General features: G+C 46.8%; 1 protein-coding gene across 2 annotated transcripts in view; it reads right to left on the bottom strand.

The window, feature by feature from the left end:
* TMCO6 (transmembrane and coiled-coil domains 6) overlaps nt 1–22500 on the bottom strand; it is a 518761-nt gene that overhangs the window by 432952 nt on the left and 63309 nt on the right. The window lies entirely within an intron of this gene.

The following is a 22500-nucleotide window of genomic DNA, read 5'->3' as shown; positions in this document are numbered from 1 at the left end:
TTTGCTGTAATCTGAACTAGCTAACACAAGGGGTTCTCCCAAAGCTCCTTTAAGCTTCTGGAATGCCTGCTCACATGCTGGGGTCCAGACTACCTTATCTGGCTTATTTTTCCTTGTCAGGTCTGTGAGGGGAGCAGCTATGGTACTACAATTGGGGACAAACTTTCTGTAGTATCCTGCTGTCCCTAAGACTGCCCACACCTGCTTTTTGGTAACAGGGGCAGGCCATGCCTGAATGGCTTCCACTTTGGCAGGTTCTGGCCTGATCTTACCACTCCCCACTCTATGTCCCAAGTAGGGGACCTCTGCCATACTCACCTGACATTTGCTGGGCTTAATGGTCAGCTCTGCCCTCTGTCACCTGCCTAGCACCTCCCTGTGATATGCTAAAGGGTTTCTGGAAACTTTCTGTAGTATCCTGCTGTCCTAAGACTGCCACACCTGCTTTTTGGTAACAGGGGCAGGCCATGCCTGAATAAGCTTCCCACACTTTGGCAGGTTCTGGCCTGGTCTTACCCTCCCACTCTATGTCCCAAGTGGGGACCTCTGCCATACTCACCTGACATTTGCTGGGCTTAATGGTCCAGCTCTGCCCTCTATCACCTGCCCACTTAGCACCCCTCCCTGTGATATACTAAAGGTGCTCTCTTGCCAGGAAAGGCTGTAGATAGCACTTTCTGTAGTATCTGCTGTCCCTAAGACTGCCCACCTGCTTTTGGTAACGGGGGCAGGCCATGCCTGAATAAGCTTCCCACTTTGGCAGGTTCTGGCCTGATCTTGCCACTCCCCACTCTATGTCCCAAGTGGGGACCCTCTGCCATACTCACCTGACATTTGCTGAGCAATGGTCAGCTCTGCCTCTGTCACCTGCCTAGCACCTCCCTGTGATATGCTAAGGCTGTAGAGCTCTTGCCAGGCAATATCATCTACTTTCTGTAGTATCCTGCTGTCCCTAAGACTGCCCACCTGCTTTTTGGTAAAATCTCTGCCTCCTTTGCTAGGAGGATACGATCTACCAGCCTCTGGCAAAATCTCCTGCTCTTTGCTAGGATACATGATCTACCAGCCTCTGGAAAAGTCGAGCTGTATTTTCATCCCAATATCATCTAGGCCATGCCTGAATGCTTCCACTTTGGCGGAGTTCTGGCTGATCTTTGCTCCCACTCTATGTCCCAAGTAGGGGACCTCTGCCATACTCACCTGACATTTGCTGGGCTTAATGGTCAGCTCTGCCCTCTGTCACCTGCCTAGCACCTCTGTGATGTAAGGTGCTCTTGCTGAAGGCTGTGGAGTAGCAGCCTCATCTAGGTAGCAAGGGCAAAATCTCCTGCTCTTGCTGGGATCACAGATCTACCAGCCTCTGGAAGTCGTTGGGCATTTTCATCCCAAGAAAAGGGGGAATTTTCAATCTCACTGCTCTTGCTGAGATCGATCTACCAGCCTCTGGAGAGAGTCGATTGGGCATTTTTCATCCCAAGAACAGCCGTGAACTCGCTACAAACTAAAAGGAGACTCATACAAACCAAAGGCTGACCTCTAGCATCGTGAGCCAAGGGCACTTGCCAGTAACCTCTTTGGTAAGATCAGTAGTGATAAGACACTTAGCCTCACCCAACTACTTTAGGGCTTCATCTGCCTAGGCATGGGGTAAGCATCTGACTCTGTGTGACTATTTACCTGTAGTCCATTACAGAACCTTGTGCTGCCATCCTTTTTTGGTTAGCACCACTGGGGAGTGCCCAGGGATTGCTGGACTTCCCTGAATTACCCCTTAGTTCCAACATTTCCTGTATTTCCTCCTCAGAGTATATATGTTTGACTCTCTCAGACACCCTATGAAGGGGTTTCCGCTTAATAGGCCTTGGGGTCCTGTATCCACATGGTGGCGCACTCCTGGTTTCCTGTGAACATGCCCCCAAACTCCTGTAACACTGGTGTTCGATTTCTTGAACCTGGGTAGGGGATAGCTGTTGATATTGCTACCCTTTCCACGGAAGTGTCAGTCCGGAGCCCTCACTGAGGCAAGACTGTCACCAGATCTACCCTCAGACTCCTCTCTAACACTGAGTCAGGGCACTTGCCAGTAACCCTTGGTAAGATCAGTAGTGATAAGACACTTATCACCCAACTACTTTAGGGCTTCATCTGTTCTGGGCATGGGGTAAAGCATCGACTCTGTGTGGCTATTTAATTTCCTGTAGTCCACACAGAACCTGGTGCTGCCATCCTTTTTTGGCACCAACACCACTGGGGAGGCCCAGGGATTGCTGGACTTCACAGATACCCCTAGTTCCAGCATTTCCTGTATTTCCTCCCTCCAGAGTATGTTTGACTCTCTCAGACACCCCTATAAAGGGCCTGCTTAATAGGCCTTTAAGGGTCTATACATGGTGGCGCACCCTGGTTTCCCTGTAGACATGCCCCCAAACTCCTGTAACACTGTTAGTTCTTGAACCTGGGTGAGGGGATAGCTGCTGGGATATTGCTACCCCTTCCGCGGAGAAGTGTCCAGTCGAGCCTCACTGAGGAGATCCAGTCACCAGATCTGCCCTCAGGCTCACTCCTGACCTCTCTCTAGCACTGGGAGTCAAGGGCACTTGCCAGTAACCCTTGGTAAGATCAGTAGTGATAAGACACTTAGCCTCACCCAACTACTTTAGGGCTTCATCTGTTCTAGGCATGGGGTAAGCATCTGACTCTGTGTGACTATTTAATTTCCTGTAGTCCACACAGAACCTGGTGCTGCCATCCTTTTTTGGCACCAGCACCACTGGGGAGGCCCAGGGATTGCTGGACTTCTGAATTACCCCTAGTTCCAACATTTCCTGTATTTCCTCCCTCAGAGTATGTTTGACTCTCTCAGACACCCTATAAAGGGCCTGCTTAATAGGCCTTTGGGGTCCTGTATCCACATGGTGGCGCACCCTGGTTTCCCTGTGAACATGCCCCCAAACTCCTGTAACACTGTTCGGATTTCTTGAACCTGGGTAGGGGATAGCTGCTGGGATATTGCTACCCCTTCCACGGAAGTGTCAGTCCGAGCCTCACTGAGGAGATCAGTCACCAGATCTACCCTCAGACTCCTCCTGCCATCCACTGCAAATATTCAGTACAAGGGCCTCCCTATCATGGTAAGGTTTCATCATCTTAACATGGTACAATTTGTGTCCTTGCCTCCTCCTTAGCAATTCTACCATGTAGTTAACATCACTGACCTTCCTTACCACTTTGTAGGGTCCCTCCCAAGCTGCCTGTAGCTTGTTGTGTCTGACAGGAATAAGAACCTGCGGTGGTGGTGCTGCAGTAGCGTTGTCGCCTCACAATAAGATGCTGTCCGGTTCGATTCTCAGCTAGAACGTCTTCTGCGTGGAGACATGCGTGAATGGGTGTACCTTCGTTGAAGGTTGTGCGTCAGGGCTGGTAAATCAGCACGTAAAAATCAACTACCAATCATTAGCGGACCGGAGTTCCGCTGTGGTGACCCCTAACCGGGACAAGCCGAAAGACACAACAACAACAACCTGATGCCCTACAGCATACTCTCTAGCTCAAGCATTCTTGTCATACCAGACATTTTTCTGCTTTTGGGCTTCAGCCAGGTTCTCCTGGGCTAAGCCCAAGAGTTCCCTGAGCCTTGTCCTGAGGTTTAGGACATATGCCACAACAAACTCCTTGTGGGATTCACATTCACCCTCCCACTCATCTCGAATCAAATCTAGAGGCCCCCCCTCGCCCTATGCTCATACAGCAACTCAAAGGGTGAAAAACCTGTGGATTCCTGGGGAACCTCTCTGTAAGCAAACAGATGGAACAAATATTTGCCCCACTCCCTCTTAAAATGGTCTGCAAATACCCATAGCATGGACTTGAGTGCAGAGTTTAACCTCTCAACAAGACCATTAGTCTGAGGATGGTAGGAGTGGTCTTTAGTTGCTTCACCCCACAGTACTTCCACAGACAAGCCAGCAGGCCTGATGTGAAATTGACACCTCTGTCAGTCAGCATTTCCTTTGGGAAACCTACCCTGCTGAAACTCTCTAAAAAAAGCATTTGCCACCTTTTCTGCCTCAATGGAGGACAACGCCACTGCCTCAGGGTATCTGGTAGGATACTCTACTACCACTAGGATATACTTTTTTCCTGTGGAATTGGGGTACTCAGAGGCCCCACAATATCCATAGCTACCCTCTGAAATGGCTCCTAAATCACAGGCAAAGGCATCAATGCAGCTTTCACCCTGTCTCCTGCCTGCCTTGCCTACTTTTTTGGCACTGCTCACAGCTCCTGCAGTACCCTGTTACATCTCTGGAAATCCCAGGCCAACAAAAGTTCTGGATTATACATCTCTTGGTATGCTTTATGCCCATATGACTTGTAAAGGGAATATCATGGGTTATGGCCAGAAGTGCTAGACGGTAGGATCTGGGCACTACTAACTGCTGTATTCTCTCACTATCTAGCACTCCCTCAGGGGTCCACTCTCTATACAGTAACCCTTTGTCCCATTATGCAGATTCCACCTTCCCTTGAAAATCAGGTGCCTCACTAGCTACCTCCCTTAGGCCTTGTAATGCAGGGTCTCAGAGTTAAGCCTGTCTCAACTCTCTCTTTGTAACCCTTCCCAGCTCTCCTTCCATAGGAAGTCTGTTATTCTCTGACAGTGGTGCCTCATTGTCAGCCTGGGTGCTACTACTCACTTATGTCCTTGCAGTCACTCTGTCCAAGGGAACATCAGTACCCACAAGCAGCTGTGGCTCACCTTCAGTCCCACTGCTACAGAGTAGCTCCCTTGCTGAAGTAACCACCTCACCAGTCCTGGCTGCAAGTGTGCGGTATGTCTGCGTCTCCCCCAGGCTACCAGACCCACATGCTTGTCTCCAAGCCTGACTGCGTGCAACTACATACATACATGGTACTGCATCATCAAAATCATTCCCTATCAGGACATCAGCAGGGATATCCTCAAACAGACCTACTTGCTGTCTTCCTTTTCCACCCTCCCAGTCAAGGTGAACCCTAGCCAAAGGTATTTGGAATAGGGTCCCTCCTAAAGCTCTGACTGGAATAGACTACCCAAGCAAGTAGTGCTTCTCTGTAACCTTTGCAGGCTTCACAATGGTTAGGTCAGAGGCTGTCTCTCTCAGCAGTGGCCTCTTTCCCATCCACTAAGATAGGCTGTAACCTCTTGTGGTAGTTTGGTACCCTTGTTGTCTCAAGACAACTTACTGCTGGCATTTTGTCATTCCCACTACTGGCTCTCTCACCTTTTGTTCCCCGCCTTGTCTCCATGGATATCTATATGCTACATGACCCCACTGGTTGCATTTAAAAATTTAACCCTTGGTCCTGGACGTGTACCTGGACTAGTGGCTACCCATGCTACTGGTGGACTCCGCTAGGGCAATCTGGGCTGCCCACCATGGGTACCCTTAGACCCATGAGCAGCACTCGGTGTCCCTTTCCTGTGCAGTGATGCCCTGCTTGCTAGGTGTAGGTCCCTCTCTTTCCCAACACATCTGCAGTACTGCATTGTCTATCAGTTAACCAGATTCTCATGTCCTCAGGCAAAGTGCTAAGGGCTTGTTCCCTAACCAAAAGGTCTGTCAGCCCTTCAAAAATGGTGACCTGACATCCACTCACCCACCTATGAAAATAAGTGCTTAGTTCAGCAACATATTCACAAACACATTCATCTGCCTTGCGTCTATGCTCACAAAGCTTTTTTTCTGTAAGCTTCAGGTGTTAACTTAAACCTTTCTAAATGACAGTTGTATTAGTATCAGACAATTTAGAAATAGCAGTTACAGCTTTACCATGGAGTAAGGGGGTCAGAAACTGTACCCAGTGCCCTTGGTCAACATTATATTGTTTACATACCCTCTCAAACATATGAATGAAACTATCAAAATTATCCCCCTCTGTAAATTGTGGAAGAAGTTTACTGACTCTTGTTGCTTCTGGGGTTTGACGCTTGTTGCTTCTGGGGTTTGGTTACTCCCTTTCCCATTACCTCCATGACTGTGGTGAAGAGTCAGCACTGCCTTTTCATGCTGCCTCTGCCTCTCATTCTCCTTAGCCTCCAGACGTAGCAGTTTCTCATTTTCTTCAGTCTCAAGATGTTTCAGTCTCTCTACAAATGCTTGCCCTCCAGCTCCAGTCTCTAACTCCACACAGATTTTTAAGTCCTCTGTGGAAAGGTTGAGCTGTCCACTTTTTGAGTTGTACATCTGCAAGGCCAGTCTGATTGTCCCCCTGGATGCTATTCTGCGATGTAGCTGTAACTAAAGCTGCAATCATGTCTGCTTTAGTCAAGTTGGCATGCACCAGTCCTTTAGCCTGGCAGATCTCAGCCAATTGGCTCCTTGTCAGCTTGCCATACTCCTCTGCTGACATGCTTGCTTGATCTCCTTGACTAACTATGCTAACAAAAAAATAAAACAATTGTGATATAAACTCTGAATATTCACTGCATGGCTGAGTGGGAGTACAAACACCTTCAGTGACCACTGTACATAGGCTACAAGAATTCAATATCTACACCACTACAAGCTAATTAATATGTGATGTGACTATCTCACCACAGTCAACCAATTAATATGTGATATGGATATCCCACCACTGTCCACCAATTAGTATGGGATGTGGATATCCCACCACTGTCCACCAATTAATATGTGATGCCCCTGCACTGGCCCAGTAATCAAGGGGCCTCAATCCTCACCATTGGCAACAGTGAGGGATGTATACAATTGGAGGATGACAAGTACACATACAGTGACCACAGTCAGTCTGGGGCTGGTTTCTCCCTTTTTCTTCAGATTCCCAATAAGACTCTCCACTGGTACAGCTATAGGGTTGAGATCTCAGCTGAAAGGCCAAAACAAAACCTCCAGCACCCTCTCTGTCCAACCAGTGCTTCGTGTCTCTGCCAAGTAGCTTGCACACACATGCGTGCGCACACACGCGCTCACACACACACGCGCTCACACACACGTGCACACACTTTGAGGTTTGATTTACATACAAACACACACTCCTGTGAAGGGCTGGCACAAGTTTACTAGCTATGCCCCTTTTGCCCAGACTATAAGGTAGTTATCACTGCCAACAGCCACTCATCAGCTACTCTAGGCCCTTAACGTGTGTCCAGTCCTACTGAGTAATGTTACTAATAATTCAAATGGTAGTTTTGACCAAGCGCCAGGTATTTGGAGTGGTCTTACAGTGTCACCAAGTACATATGCAACTACTTTAAAAGCTTAAATATGTCTCACAAATATCCGCCACAATGATAGGTTTAAACATATTTAATAATAAATAATAAAAGAAGAAGACAATGCTCAGAAAGCAAATGCAGTTACTTCAGAGGTCAAAATCACAGGAAATATTTTAAAACAGCACTGCAGGACAGTCTCAAATAAATACAGAAAACATCTAAAAAAGAAGTTATGTACTCACCATAATGTTCCAGCTGAGTAGTTGGACTTCATTTGTCATCAACCTGTGGGTTTCCGAGACGGCAGCTTCACCAGCATCTGATCCAAGCTCCAGGCTCCTCCCCTTTCCCATAATACCCCTCCATCTCCTTCCTTCCCTCAGATCGGGTTTGCTATACCATACACATAAAAAACCAGATCAGATATACCATACCAACAAAGAAGAACAGGAGAGCCGCATAGGCGCACTCTCCTGCCTACCAAGGTAATAACATAATGAGAAGGTCAGGGGGGAAGGAGGGAGAGAAGGCTGATGACAAATGAAGTCTAACTACTCAGATGGAACATTATGGTGAGTATATAACTTCTTTATCTGAAGTAGTTGACTTCATTTGATCATCAACCTGTGGGACAGAGTTCCCCAGCTACCAAACTCTTGGGTGGCCCTCATGGAAGGATATTTCGGAGCACCGTGGAGCCAAAGGATGCTCTCCCCCTACATATCATGCCCAACTTATAATGGGAAATGAAAGTGTGAGATGAGGACCAAGTAGCTGCCGAACAAATATCATCCAGAGACACACTAGACCAAAAGGCCGCTGATGTAGCCATGGACCTGGTAGAATGGACATTAATCCTACCCAGAAGAGACATGCTTCTGTCTTTGTAAACCTGAAGGATGCAAAGAGAAATCCATCTGGCAATGGTTACCTTAGAAACCAGTTTGCTCTGAAAAGCTGTAGAAAAAGACACAAACAACTGGTCAGACTTGCGAAAGGCCTTAGTCCTGTATAAGTAGAAACATAGCTGTCTATGTACAGCTAATAAATGCAACTTATATTCACCTCTATCCTGAAAATTTGGAAAGAAAACAGGTAAATTGATTGAGTGAGTGATATTTGCTTCAGAGGCCACTTTTGGAAGAAAAGAAGGATTAGTACGAAGTGAAACCCTGAAAAGAAGGATTAGTACGAAGTGAAACCCTGTCTTTATGGAAAATCATATATGGAGGTTTGACAGATGCCTGGAGTTCTGACACTCTCCTAGTCGAGGTAATAGCCACTAGGAAGGCTGTCTTCGAAGATAAAAATTTTAGATCCACAGAAGCGGCCAGCTCTAAAGGTGGAGCAACCAGAGCTTGTAAGACTAGGGTAAGATCCCATGGAGGAGTAGGATCTTTAACCGGGAGACTTAAAAGAAAGGTACACTTAATAAAAGGTTTTGCAAAGTCTGGAGGAAGCTAATGAGGCCAAGTTCTCACCTATATAGAAATTGGAAATGGCAGCCAGTTGAACATTTACTGTAGAAGAGCTAGTGCCCTGTTAGAAAATGAACGCCAAGAACTCAAGGACCGCTGGGACAGGAGCTGTGAAAGGATCCAAATCCCTTTGAGAAGTCCAGATAGAGAAATGCTTCCATTTGCTACAGTATACTCTTCTGGTGGAAGATTTATGAGCTGCCATCAGAATGGTCTTGACCGGAGAGGACAGACCAGGAGTCCTAGCAATTAAGGAAACTGGAGCAGCCAAGCAGTGAGCTTCAAACTGGCCAGGTTTGGATGAGGGACCCTTGATGTGTGCGAGATGAGCTCCGGTATCAGATCCAAGATCCAGGGAGGAACTATTAGATGAGACCAAAGTAATGGAGACCAGACTTAGCGAGGCCAGAGTGGGGTGATGAGGATCACTTTGCTCACCAACCTATGAGCCCTCTGGAGGAATTTTGTCATGAGAGGTAAGGGGGGTAAGCATAGAGAAGTCCAAGAGGCCAAGCATGGACCAGAGTGTCCCTGGGGGATTCCCCCTGATGGGGGATCAGAGCGAAGAACTCACTGCACTTCGCGTTGGAAAGAGATGCAAAAAGATTGCAGCAAGGCCGACCCCACTCAAGGAAGATCTGCTCTGTTACAGAATGATTCAGAGATCACTCGTAAAGTATCAGGATAGTCCTGCTCAGTTTGTCTGCCAGAATGTTGGATCGACTCGGAATGTGCGTTGCTACCAGAGAACGACTGGTGGAATCGCCCATTGCCACACTCTCATGGCCTCGCGACAAAGGGGGTAAGATCTGGTTCCTCCCTGCTTGTTGATGTACCAGACCATTGACATGTTGTCTGTCTGAATTGCAATAGTTCCCAGAGGGAGAAAGGCATGAAGGGCCTGCAACGCTAACAAGACGGCCCTCATCTCTAGAATATTGATATGTAATTTGGTCTCATTCAGGGACTACGTGCCTTGGACTGTCCTGCCCGAGCAATGCCCTACCGTAGTTGGGAGGCGTCCATGGTCACCGTGGCTTGGGGAGGGGCTGCAATAAATGTTTGACTAGTTCCAAGGATTGTATCTACCAGAGGAGGGACTTCCTGCAAGCGTCACTTATGTGAACTGGATGCGTCAACGGCAGATCTAATAATGATCATTGGACTGCTAGTGTCAACTGGAGTACTTGTATATGCAGACGAGCACAGGGAAAAAGAGTAATGGTGGCTGCCATGGAACCTAGGGCTCGTAAAACCGCCTCGGCTGTAGGAAGATGAGACTGAAAGATCACCGGCATATGGAGTCGTAGGTTTCAAACTCTCTCCGGAGTTAGAAAAAAAAGAAGTTATGTACACACCATAACGTTCCATTGGAGTAGTTATACTTCATTTTTCTGCAACCTGTGGGTATACGAATCCATATCGTATCAGAGCCGGCAACTTTTTTTCTAGCATCTGCTCCAAGCTTCACGCTCCTCCCCTTACTCATAATGCCCTACCATCTCCTATCTTCCCCTCAGATCGAGTCTGCTGCAACTAAAACATAAGCAACTCAACCCAATAAACCAATCCTGAAAAGACAGGACAAGGTCTGAGGGACGGAGGGAGGGAATGTTGCAGAAAAATGAAGTATAACTACTCAGATGGAACGTTATGGTGAATAAATAACTTCTTTATCTGAAGTAGTTAACTTCATTTTATCTGCAACCTGTGGGACAGAGTCCCCAGCTACTCCGATCCTGGGAGGCCCATATGGAAGGATATTCCTGAGCACCGCAGAGCCAAAGGATGCTCTACCCCTCAATATCAGATCTAATTTGTAATGGGAAATGAAGGTATGTGAATTGGCCTACGTCACTGCTGCACAAATATCATCCAAAGGCACCCTAAACCAAAAAGCAGCAGAAGTCGCCATGGACCTGATAGAGTGAGCCTTAACAATACCAGTAGGAGATAAAACTTTTGCTTTGTAGGTATGTGAAATACAAAGAGTGATCCATCTGGCCAAAGAAACTTTAGAAATAGCTTTTCCCATAAATGCTTTGGAAAAGGAAACAAACAATTGGTCAGTCTTGCGGAAAGACTTTGTTCTATGAAGATAAAAATGAAGCTGTCTATGAACATCTAACAAATGGAGTTTGTATTCCCCTTTATTTTGGAAGTTAGGAAAGAAAACGGGCAGATTAATGGACTAGTTTATGTTTGCTTCAGATGCCACTTTAGGTAAGAAGGAAGGGTTAGTACGGAGGGAGACCCTATACTTATAGAAGACCAAATACGGAGGCACGGCAGACAGAGCTTGAAGCTCAGAAACCCTCCTAGCAGATGTAATGGCGACTACGAAAGCGGTCTTCTGGGACAAATATTTCAAGTCCACCGAAGCTGCAGGTTTGAAAGGAGGAGCCACCAATGCCTGTAAAACAAAAGTAAGGTCCCAAGAAGGCACTGAATCCTTGACAGGCAGCCATAACAGAAAAGTACCTTTAAGAAAAGCCTTACACAGCCTAGAGGAGGCTATGGCCATGTTGTCTTCACCAACGTGAAAACTGGAAATGGCTGTCAATTGTACTTTCACTGTAGAGAAACTAGCTCCTTGCTGAAAGATACCAGACAGGAAGTCCAACACCACTGGAACAGTGTATGTAAAGGGATCTATTTTTCTCTGTGAGGCCCAAATGGAAAAGCGCTTCCATTTACTGCAATAAAGTTTCCTAGTGCAGTCTTTAAGAGAAGCCACCAGAATGGATTTTACCGGGCATGAAAGACTGGGAGTCCTGGCAATTAACGGAACTGGAGCAACCAGGCTGTCAGTTTGAGGCTGCCCAGATCGGGCGGACGTGCCCCCGACGGATGGGAGATTAGATCCGGGCAGGGATCCAAAACCCACAGGGGAGCTAAGAGATGAGACCAAAGGAATGGGAACCAAACCGGACGAGGCCAGAATGGGACAATGAGGATCACTTTGCACTGTAGTCAGCAAGCTTTCTGAAGAAACTTCGGAATGAGTGGCAATGGTGGATAAGCATACAGAAGCCCGGGGGGGCCAAGCATGGACTAGAGCGTCTCTGGGGACTTCCCCTGGTGAGGGAATCAGAGCGAAGAACTCACTGCACTTCACGTTGGAAGGAGATGCGAAGAGATCGCAGCAAGGCTGACCCCATGCAAGGAAGATCTCCTCCGCTACTGACTGTTTCAGAGACCACTCGTGAGGCATCATAATGGCCCGACTCAATCTGTCCGCTAAAATGTTGGAGCACCCCAGGATGTGCGTAGCTATCAGAAACCGACCTGTGGAAATCACCCATTCCCACACTCTCATGGCCTCGCGACATAGAGGGTAGGATCTGGTTCCCCCATGCTTGTTGATATACCAGACAACAGACATGTTGTCTGACTAAATTGTAATCAATCCGAGAGGGAGGACTGTGTGAAAGGCTTCCAACACTAAAAGCACTGCCCTCATCTCTAGAACATTTATGTGCAACTTGGTCCCTGACTTGGACCACGTGCCTTGGACTGTCCTTCCCAAACAGTGCCCCCCCCACCCGAGTTGGGAGGTGTCCGTGGTCACAGTGGCTTGGACTGGAGATGATGCAAAGGGGCGCCCTTTTGATATCTCCGGTGAACTTAACCACCAAAGAAGAGATGTCCTGCAGACGTGACTGATCTTGATCGGAAATTCCATGGGCAGGTCTAGCCAAGACCATTGAAGAAGCCGCATGTGTGGCACCTGAGTTGTAGGATCCTGTCTGGAGTTAAGAATACCTTCATCTGCAAAGTGTTTAGCCATGCCCCAATGAAGTCTAGAACTTGTACTGGTTGCAAATGGGATTTGTGAACACTGACTGTAATTTCCAGTAGATCTGCCAACCTAATGAAATAATCTCGGGCCAGACACAAGTGATGCTTGTTGGGTGCAGCGAAGAGCCAGTCCAGGTATGGAAAAACCTGAATAACCTGAAGCCTCAGGTGAGCCGCTACAACTGCCATTACCTTGGTGAACACCCTAGGGGCAATGGTGAGACCAAAGGGTAGGGCTCTGAAATGAAAATGACTGACTCCCAGCCTGAAGTGCAGAAACCTCCTGGAGCTTCTGTGTATTTTGATGTGGTTAGTAAGCATCCTGGAGGTCTAACAAGCACATCCAGTTGCACTCTCGGAGATAAGGTAGAATGGATTGTAGGGTGACCATCCGGAATTTCTGTTTTGCTACCGATAGATTTAATGTTGACAGGTCTAGAATGGGCCTGAGGTCCCCTGTCTTTTTTGGCACCAAAAAGAACCTTGAGTAGACGCCTAATCTGGACTGATCGGGGGGGGGGGCTGTTCGATGGCTCGTTTGAGAAGCAGCTTTGAAACCTCTAGAGCTGCAGCCTCCCTGTGAGTGGGTGGAACATCCAGGAGGTGTTTTGTAATATTTGGAGGGGCAACAAATGGGATAAAGTAACCTCTGGCTATTATCTGTAAAACCCAGCGATCTGTCATAATGGACTCCCATGCCGCAGGGTGTAAGGACAATTGTCCCCCGACTGCCTCCAGAGTAGGACAGTCAGGCAACCCCTCAGGGCTGCTGATCAGGTCTATCAGAAAAGGGTTCCCTACACCCAAAATTCCTGGGACCCCCTCTAAGTCTGGACTGGCATTGATCCTGTTCCCCTCTGCTTCTGGGGGAATAGTTGTTTTGAGAATCTCGGGAAAACTGAGATTTTCAGAACCACATCTTCTTCTGCCCTCTTTAATTTCTAGAGAAGGACCGCTGAGGGTTAGAGAAGCGGACTCTGATGGCAGACAAAGTCTTCCCGTCCTTTTCGCTATGGACAAGTGTGTCACGTACTGTCTTCCCAAAAAGGGAAGAACCGTCGTAGGGGGCGTTGATAAATGATGCCTTGAAATGGTCCACAAACTGACACAACCTGAGCCAGGCATGACGCTTCATGGCTATGCCTGTCCCAACCACCCTAGCTGCTCCTACCATGGCATGGGAAAGGAGCTGCATTGACGTGTTTGAGACTGACTTCAGAGTAGACATTTTCGCTGAGAACAACTGCCTGTCCTGTGGCGATAAAGACTCTGGGGACGACTTAGCAAATTCCGAAGCAAGGTCTCGCTGAAGCCGAATCACATGTGCCAAATAATTCAGCGTACGGATAGAAAAGGTCACTGAGGAGTAGACATACTTCCCAAACCTATCCACCCACCTGGACTCCTTGTCTGGAGGGTGGACTGAGGAACTCTCCTGTGCTAGTTCCTTCTTTGTGGCCGCTGCAACCAACATAGCATCAACTGGGGCTCCTTTTGACCAAGGTTGTCTGTCAGAAGGGGGAGATAAAACCTTGTCAGGGCGTTTGTGGATGGGCTCTACGGTGTCAGGCTCCTTCCATGCCCTAGTGGTGATGAGGTCCACCAAGGGGTCCGCTGGTGAGGACACCCAGGAAGTAGACTGCACCATGCCAAAGGCCTCCAGGAACACTGACTCATCCCCAGAAGGTTTTGGGGCTGACCAACCTCCCCTCTGGCGGAGAATCTCCATAATTTCTCTGAAGGAGATGTCTTTGGGAGGTGACCTGGGGGAACCTTCTCCTTCATCTAAGTCAGTGTCCGTAGTGAGGGACTCTGGGGAGTCCATGTGCCTCCTTTTGCATTGCGCTTACGGTGATCCTCTTCAGTGGGACTTTCAGAAGGAGATCCGTGAGCCGCAGGGGTTTCCTCAGGGAAATTAACCTGGGGATCCCCTGGCATGGGCTGTCCCTGAGACAGGATGGAGTCATTGCCAAATCCAGGGGAGCCTGGGTGGTATCCGAGGGGATGGGCTGGGGTCTCAATCTCTGGGAGTGAACCCTCTCCACCACTTCGAAGGCTGAGGGAGAAGCCCTCCCCTGATCCGAAGTGGGGACCGGATCCGAAGCCAGGGTAGCCTGAGGTCCGAGGGAATGGATTGGATCCAAAAAGGTCAGAGCCGAAGAATCTATTCCCCCGGGTCCGACTCCCTGTCCACGGCTCCGAAAGTCACTCGGATCCGAACAAGTCAGATCCGAGGAACTCAAGGTAACAGCCGGAGTCGAGGTTGGAGGAACCATTGGCGCAGAGCTACCAGCTCCAAAAAACCTTGGATCGAAGTGCCCCGAAGCAGATGCACAGATCGGGGAAGGAGAGATGGGGTGGAAAAGAGACATGGAGGTCCCCCCTCCAGAGGGAGAGGGGCCTGGCAAGACTCCCATCTGAATTTGGGTCTGAATAAATCTCCGCATCATCCTGTCCATATCCATGTCCAATGGGCTCCGAGTCGACCTCAAAGAGGCCACTGACTCAGATCTGGCTGGTCTGCTCAGTGGGGAGGAAGGCCTTGGGTCCGAATGTTCCAACAGCTCCGGTGAGAAACGGGGAGACCGGAGCCGTGGAGAAACAGGCCTCATGGTCTTAGATGGAGGGCTGAGAAAGAGCTCCCTGTCTGGGGATCTCTTACGATGCCTGTCCTTTTTCTCCCTTTCCTCTCTGCACCTTTCTTTATCTTTTTCTTTCTCTTTGTCAGCCACATTGACTGAAGATTTGTCTTTAGAAGACTAATCACCAGAAGAAGAGAGAGGTTGAGTCCCTGTCTGGGTGGGAGGTGGTACACTAGAGACCGAGGCCGAGGCAGATTCCAGCATGGCAGCAGGGAGAACGCCTTTGGCAACTAGCTTGGCCTTGCAATCCCTAAGGGCCCTAGGGTTAAAACCAGAACAGATAGCACATTGAGTGGACAAATGTATCACTCGCAAGCAAATTACACACAGTGTGTGACCATCGGCCGGGGAGAGCTTATGGCCACACTCTGTACATTTTTTTAAAGACAGGCTTCGGCTGATCAGCCATATTCCTGCACTCAAAGGTACAAATACTACCTCTCCAAAACGACACACAACACAGGTAGGGGAAGGGCAGGCCTAAATACTACTCTATACAAAACTTTTTTTTTTTTTTTTTTTTTTTTTTTTAAACACCAATGACCAAGCGAGATACTACACAAGGGGAGGAAAGGAAAAATTTTACTCAAGCACACCTAGATACCAGAAAAAAATACCACTTACTATCCCTGAACTCAGAGCAAAGGAGACCACGATACACACTACTGGCACGGCAAACGAGATCTGAGGGAAGATAGGAGATGGTAAGGCATTATGGGTAAGGGGAGGAGCTCGGAGCTTGGAGCAGATGCTAGAATAAAAGCTGCTGGCTCAGATCCGTATACCCACAGGTTGCAGATAAGATGAAGTTAACTACTTCAGATATTTGGTTTGCAACATATCTATCCTCGCTCCAATATAGTCTAAGGCCTGAACTGAGTTTAGAGAAGACTTGGATCTGTTGATTGTAATTCCCAGAAAGTCTGACAGTTTCAGGAAATAATCTCTGGCCTGATAAAGTAGACACCTGGTGGAAGCAGCAAAAAGCCAACCGTCCAGGTATGGGTAGACCTGTATCCCCTGAAGCCTCAGATGAGCCGCTACTTCTGCCATGACCTTGGTGAACACCCTGGAGGCTGTGGTGAGACCGAAGGGTAGGGCTTGAAACTGATTATGACTGGCCCCTAGCCAAAAGCAGAGGAACCTCCAGGAGTGTCTCTGCATCTTTATATGGTAGTACGCATCCTGCAGATCTATTGAGCACACCCAGTCGTTCTCCTGCAGGAAGGACAGGATAGATTGTAAAGTGACCATCTGGAACTTCTCTCTGACAGGTTTAGGGTGGAAAGGTCCAGAATAGGCCTTAGGTCCCCCATCTTTTTTTTTTTGGCACCAAAAAGAACCTGGAATAGATGCCTGATCCAGACTGATCTTGGGGGATGGGCTGGACAACTTGTTTCCTTAGCAGCTTTTCTATTTCGAGCACTTCTGCCTCCCTTTGCGCAGGTGGAACGTTCGGGAGGTGTTTTGGAGGAATGGGAGGAACCACAAAGGGGATGGTGTGACGTCTGGATATGATTGAAAGCACCCAACGACATGATGCAAACACCAAACCACACAAGTTCCAAGAAAGCTGGAACACAGGAATTCTCCTCAAACAAAAAAACACCGAGCACTGCTGTAGCTGCCAATTTTCTTTCTTTATTCAGTACATCCAAAACACAAAAATGGAAGGTGCAAAAACAGAAGCCAATAAACAAAACAAATGCACCAAGAGCCCAGCGTGAGTGCCAGTAGTAGGGCTAAAATCCACGAAGTACACAAGCACAAAGTTAATAGCTTGTTCCAGCCAAAATATGATTTATTAGACTAAAATCCAAAAGGTAACACAAGCACAATACGTAGTTGAAATAAATCTCCATGTTTCGTCAGACCTTCATCAGGTAAGACATACACATCAAAGTTCTACGTAAATACACAATTTGAATTTAAAACAACCAAAGAATTGGATGATAAATTAATTGAATAGTTGTGAACAACCCAAACTAAAAAATCACAATTAAATATTTTCTTACCCAGAAAATTGAAATTCAACACACAATATATGTAAAATGTGTAAAATGGAACAATGACAATATATACACAATGCATGTTGCACTATGAAACATTTGAAAAATGTGGAATTTCAATTTTCTGGGTAAGAACATATTTAATTGTGATTTTTTAGTTTGGGTTGTTCACAACTATTCAATTAATTTATCATCCAATTCTATTGGTTGTTTTAAATTCAAATTGTGTATTTAAGTATAACTTTGATGTGTATGTCTTACCTGATGAAGGTCTGACGAAACGTGGAGGTTTATTTCAACTACGTATTGTGCTTGTGTTACCTTTTGGATTTTAGTCTAATAAATCGTATTTTGGCTGGAACAAGCTATTAACTTTGTGCTTGTGTACTTCGTGGATTTTAGCCCTACTACTGGCACTCACGCTGGGCTCTTGGTGCATTTGTTTTGTTTATTCAGTGCATCCTGGTACCTCAGCCTCAGAAGCCTTCAATGGAATTCAATGGAATGATTGCATTGAAGGCCTGTGAGGCTGAGGTACCAGGATGTATTGAATAAAGAAAGAAAATTGGCAGCTACAGCAGTGCTCTGTGTTTTTTTGTTTGAAAGCACCCAATGGTCTGCTGACATGGACTCCCATGCCGTCAGGTGCAGCGAAAGGTGACTCCATCTGCATCCAGAGCAGAGCAGTCAGGCAACCCCTCAGGGCTGCTGCACGGGCCTGTCCAAGAATGGTTCTCAAGACCCGAAATTTCTCAGACCCCCCCCCCCCGCCTCTGGGCTGGCGTCTGTCTGGTCCCCCTCTGTCTCTGGGGGAGGATGAGTCCTGAGTGTCCCAGGAATATTGTGACTTCCGGAACCACATCTTCTTTTGCCCCTGCTGGTTACTGGAAAAGGATCTTTGGGGGTTAGAGAAGCAGATCCCGACAGCAAACAATGTCTTCTTGTCCATTTCACTCTGGACCAATGTATCGCAACCGTCTTCCAGAAAAAGGTAGAACCATCATAAGGGGCATTCATGAAAGATGCCTTAAAGGGTGCCATGAACTGATATAGCCTGAGCCAGGTGTGTCGCCTCATAGTGATGCCAGACCCGGCCTCCCTTGCCACTCACTCAGTGGCATGCGAAAGGAGATACATGGACGTGTTAGAAACCTCTTTAAGAGTGGCCAATCACAAGGAGAATATGCGCTTATCCTCCGGCGACATGGACTCCGGTGGCGACTCAGCTCCTTGACCAGGTCATGCTGCAGTCGAGTGATGTGTGCCAAATAATTCAGCACCCTTATAGAAAAGGTGGCTGAAGCACGTCTGCTTTCCTAGACAATGCCTCGTCCTGGACTCTTGGTCAGGGGATTTACCATAGAACTTTCCTGGGCTATTTTTTTCTTAATGGCAGCTGCTACCACCATGGCGTCCACTGGGGACCCCTTGTTCCAACTTGGTCTGTCTGCAAGAGGACTCAAAATCTTGTCAGGATGCTTCAGGATTGACTCCACAGTGTCCGGTTCCTTTCATGTCCAGGTGGTAATAAGCTCCAGCAAGGGATCCACTGATGGTGGGGACACCCAGGAGGTAGATATGGCCCGTGCCGAATGCCTCCAGAAACACTGACTCATCCAAGGAAGGTTTGAGGGCAGACCAACTCCCCACAGGAGTTCCATGAGGTCTCCAAAGGAGACATCGTGAGGGGTGATCAGGGGGAACCTTCCCCTTTCTCCAAATTGGTGTCCTCTGTGAGGGACTCTGGGGAGAAGTCCAAGTGCCTCTTCTTGCATGTTCGTTTGCGACAATCCTCTTCAATGGGGCTCTCCAGAAAAGGCTCGCAAACTACCTGGGCTCCTTGAGGGAAACAGTCTGGGGCACATCGAGCATGGTCTGTCCCTGCATGGGCAAAATGGCTGAAGACACACCCAGAGGCGAGGGAGTCAGGGCGGAGTCCGAGGAGATAGTCAGGGGTCTTGATCTGCTGGACAGAAGCCTTTCCAACATGTCGAAAGCCAAGGGAGAGTGAGCCTCTCGAGAAACTAATAAGGAAGCTGCTCTCCCCAGATCTGATGGGGGGATCAGAGCTGAGCCTGCCAGAGCAGAGATACCGAGGAGAGGGCCTTGACCCGACAAAGTCGGCGCCAAAGAAGAAAAGCCCAACCCCTCAGATCAAACTCCCAGGATTCGTCTCCAAGAGCCGCTCAGGTCCGAACTAGTCTGGTCCGATGCGCTCAAGGTAATGGCTGGTGTCGAGGTAGTAGGTACCATTGGCGCTGACCCCCCTGACTCCACGACCTCTCGGATCCATAAACTCTGATACCAGGGGTCAGACCGGAGAAGGATATATCAGGGGAAAAAAGGGAAGTGAGCTTCCCCCTCCAGAGGGAGAGGGGGCTGGCAAGACCCCCATCTGAATCTGGGTGCGAATAAACCTTTGCATCATTTTGTCCAGGTCTGCCTCACTCAAACTTCTGGTGGAACATGACGAGGCCACCGACGCATCTTTGTGCAAGAAATACCTATCTCTCAGATCTTTGCAGATCTTGGAAGTCATAAAACAACAAAACGCTTTTACATTTGAAACCTAGTAATTACTTCTCTCCACGACAATAAAAAAAACTTCTAGCTCTAGACATTGTGTCTGCTACTGAACTAAAACTGAGAGGTAACGTCTTTTGTTTATGGGCCAGCTATAAAGTAACTTAACCTCAACTATTCTTAAGTTTTGCAAGTTAATCTTCTATGTTCCAGTAGGGTATGCTGTGGTTACATTCTTGAAGCTCAGTACATAACATGCAGATCTGTATAAATCATGTCAATATTCAAAAATGACATAGAATTATTTACAAATTCCAGACAGCTCGGCTGGCAGTATCGCACTCCCAAACAGATTTTTTCAATTCTTTATTAACTGCCTTCCACACCTTGTCCTCAAGTTGATAAAATGTGCCTGGTCAACAAAAATAGTATGATACAAGCAGCAAAACCATTTTGGTCCCCTTGATTTTATAAGTCCCTTGTTAAAAATTTCTAATCTCTTACTTTTTCAATTATCTTCTGCCTAACTTTCTCCCATATTTCTTTCTCTGCTCTTTCCTAAGCCACAGTACCAGATAATTGACCTTTTCACATCCACAGATATATGGATACTGATCCAATTCATTTGTGCGTACATAACTGTGGATAAAACAAAAAGAATGCCAAGAAATTATTTTATAACCCAAAAATCTGAAACTCTCAGAGTCTCCAAAGAACAGGAACATCTTGTTCTCATGTGAGGTACTGTACATCTTCAGAAAATAAAGCTATCTTTTCCAGCCTTTGTACACAAATCATCGCACTGAATATTTGCACCCTTTATTTTGCTTGCTTAAAGGCTCCAAATATACAGCAAACAGTAACGGTGAGACAGGAAATCCCTGTCAAGTTCCATTAGTCAATCTCAAACTGTCCAAAAGAAGACCTCTACTGCTGTTGTTACTTTTAGCCCACAATATATTTTCAATAGGAAATGTACATTCAGCCACTGCCCTTCTATTAAAGTCTCAGCATTCCCTACCAAAAGCTTTCTTGGCAGCCAGCCTTGCCAACAATAAGGGCGTTTTATTTCTCCTCAACATCTCTGTGAATCATCAGTTTTCTGTTAAATGTTGTAGAAGTCTGCCACCCTTTTACAATCTCACATTGGTTTACAAATTGTAGTAATACCTTTGTAGCTTTCCTGGCCAAAACTGACAGAAATACTTAACAGTCATGATTGGACTACACATATGTGGGGTTTATTGGGTTCTTTTGTACCTTAGGTAGAACTACCATTACAGCATTCTTGCAAGATGTGGGTATCTACAGACCTTTTGAGATACTATAGGTTCATAGGTTGGTACTGGGCTATCTGCCCGAAGGCATATATTAGCCCAGCCACATTGTGCGGTATTCACCGCCCCTTTAGTAGTTCCCTAGACCCTTGTACTAGCAGCCAGTACCCTTGGCCCCTATCTAGTAGTGCTGTTGGTGTGATCCCCGGTGTGAACTTTCTGTTACCCATCCACTCATCAAGGTTCCTCTTGAAGAGAGATAGTGAGGGGCTCTGTCTTATGTAGATCGGGACCCTGTTCCATAGTAAGGGAAGTCTCTGGGAAGGAAATCTATCCCTCCAGCATGTTCTATTCTATTAAACAATTTATTCCATAGCCGTATTAATATGTTCCCCCTACATTCCCAGTTTCAGTAGATACACCATCTGATCACATGGATTTGCCTGTAGCTTCACTGCAAATCAGATTTTTTGTTTTACCCCAATCTGATTTAAATTTTAGGTTTTGAGGCTCTAAGCTCCTCAAATTTTGTCAGATCAAAATTTGCCAAAAACATTCATAGCTATGCCTATTCCTGATCTCCCCACTCATCTGCTTTGTCAAGAAAGAATTTCATAAAATGTTTAAAAATCTCCCTTATTACTTTAGGATGTTTTGCTATTTTTCTAAATGTAGGTCCCCTCAAATTTCAGTACTGCTCTACCCACATTCTACCCACTAAGCCACTGTACTAAAAGTTTTTGTACCACTGGATTATTATCACAGAATAATTGCTTATGTGACACTTCAATGCACTCTTCCATATTATCCAAAAAGGATCAAATGCTTCAAATAGTACACCTTAACTGCTCTTCCTCTTCACCAGCCTTCCTGTAGTACCCCTTAACTTTTCTTCCTCAGCAAGATCTCTTGCTTACTCTGCTTTAACCTTCACCAGCCCTTCTTAAAATATTTTGACACTCTTTCCCCCATTTTAACACAGTTTCAAAGTCCAATTTCAATGTTTCCCATGCACAAGCTATCCCTTCTGGGGAGGTTACCATATTCCCTATAAATTCACATATCTTATCTGTTACTCATTCCTTAAATTCCTCCTTTTCAGTAAGTACGCAGGAAAATGACAAGGCCTGTCTTTTATGCTGCTACCTTGAAACCTTACTTTAATGTTTATGGGTGCTTGGTCAGATACTGCTATTGGATGCACCTTAAAGACCTTCAAGTAAAATGAGAATGCCCATCTGATATATATGTCTAATCTGGCCCAGTCCTCATACTTTAGGTGAACAGTAAGTAAATTCAAGTTTCAAGTCGTATGGAAACATCTTCCATACTAAATATTTTCATATCTGCCAATTCTAGTACTGATTGTTCTCCATGGACCCCCTGATAAATCTGAATTTTTATAAACCCTATTCCAATCTCCACCAATAATACGCATCCCTTGCTGAAAACTTATTTCCAAGAGTATTCTTTTCAGCTCCAAGACATATGTCACAGGCTGGACATCATTACACAGCTAGGTAACTCTATTTCAAAGTCAAAGACCCCTCACCA

The sequence above is a fragment of the Protopterus annectens genome, chromosome 4.part0, assembly GCF_019279795.1.
Source record: "Protopterus annectens isolate FY-2018-M chromosome 4.part0, PAN1.0, whole genome shotgun sequence".
Lineage (NCBI taxonomy): Eukaryota > Metazoa > Chordata > Ceratodontiformes > Protopteridae > Protopterus > Protopterus annectens.
This window is presented reverse-complemented; position numbering and strand designations above follow the sequence as displayed.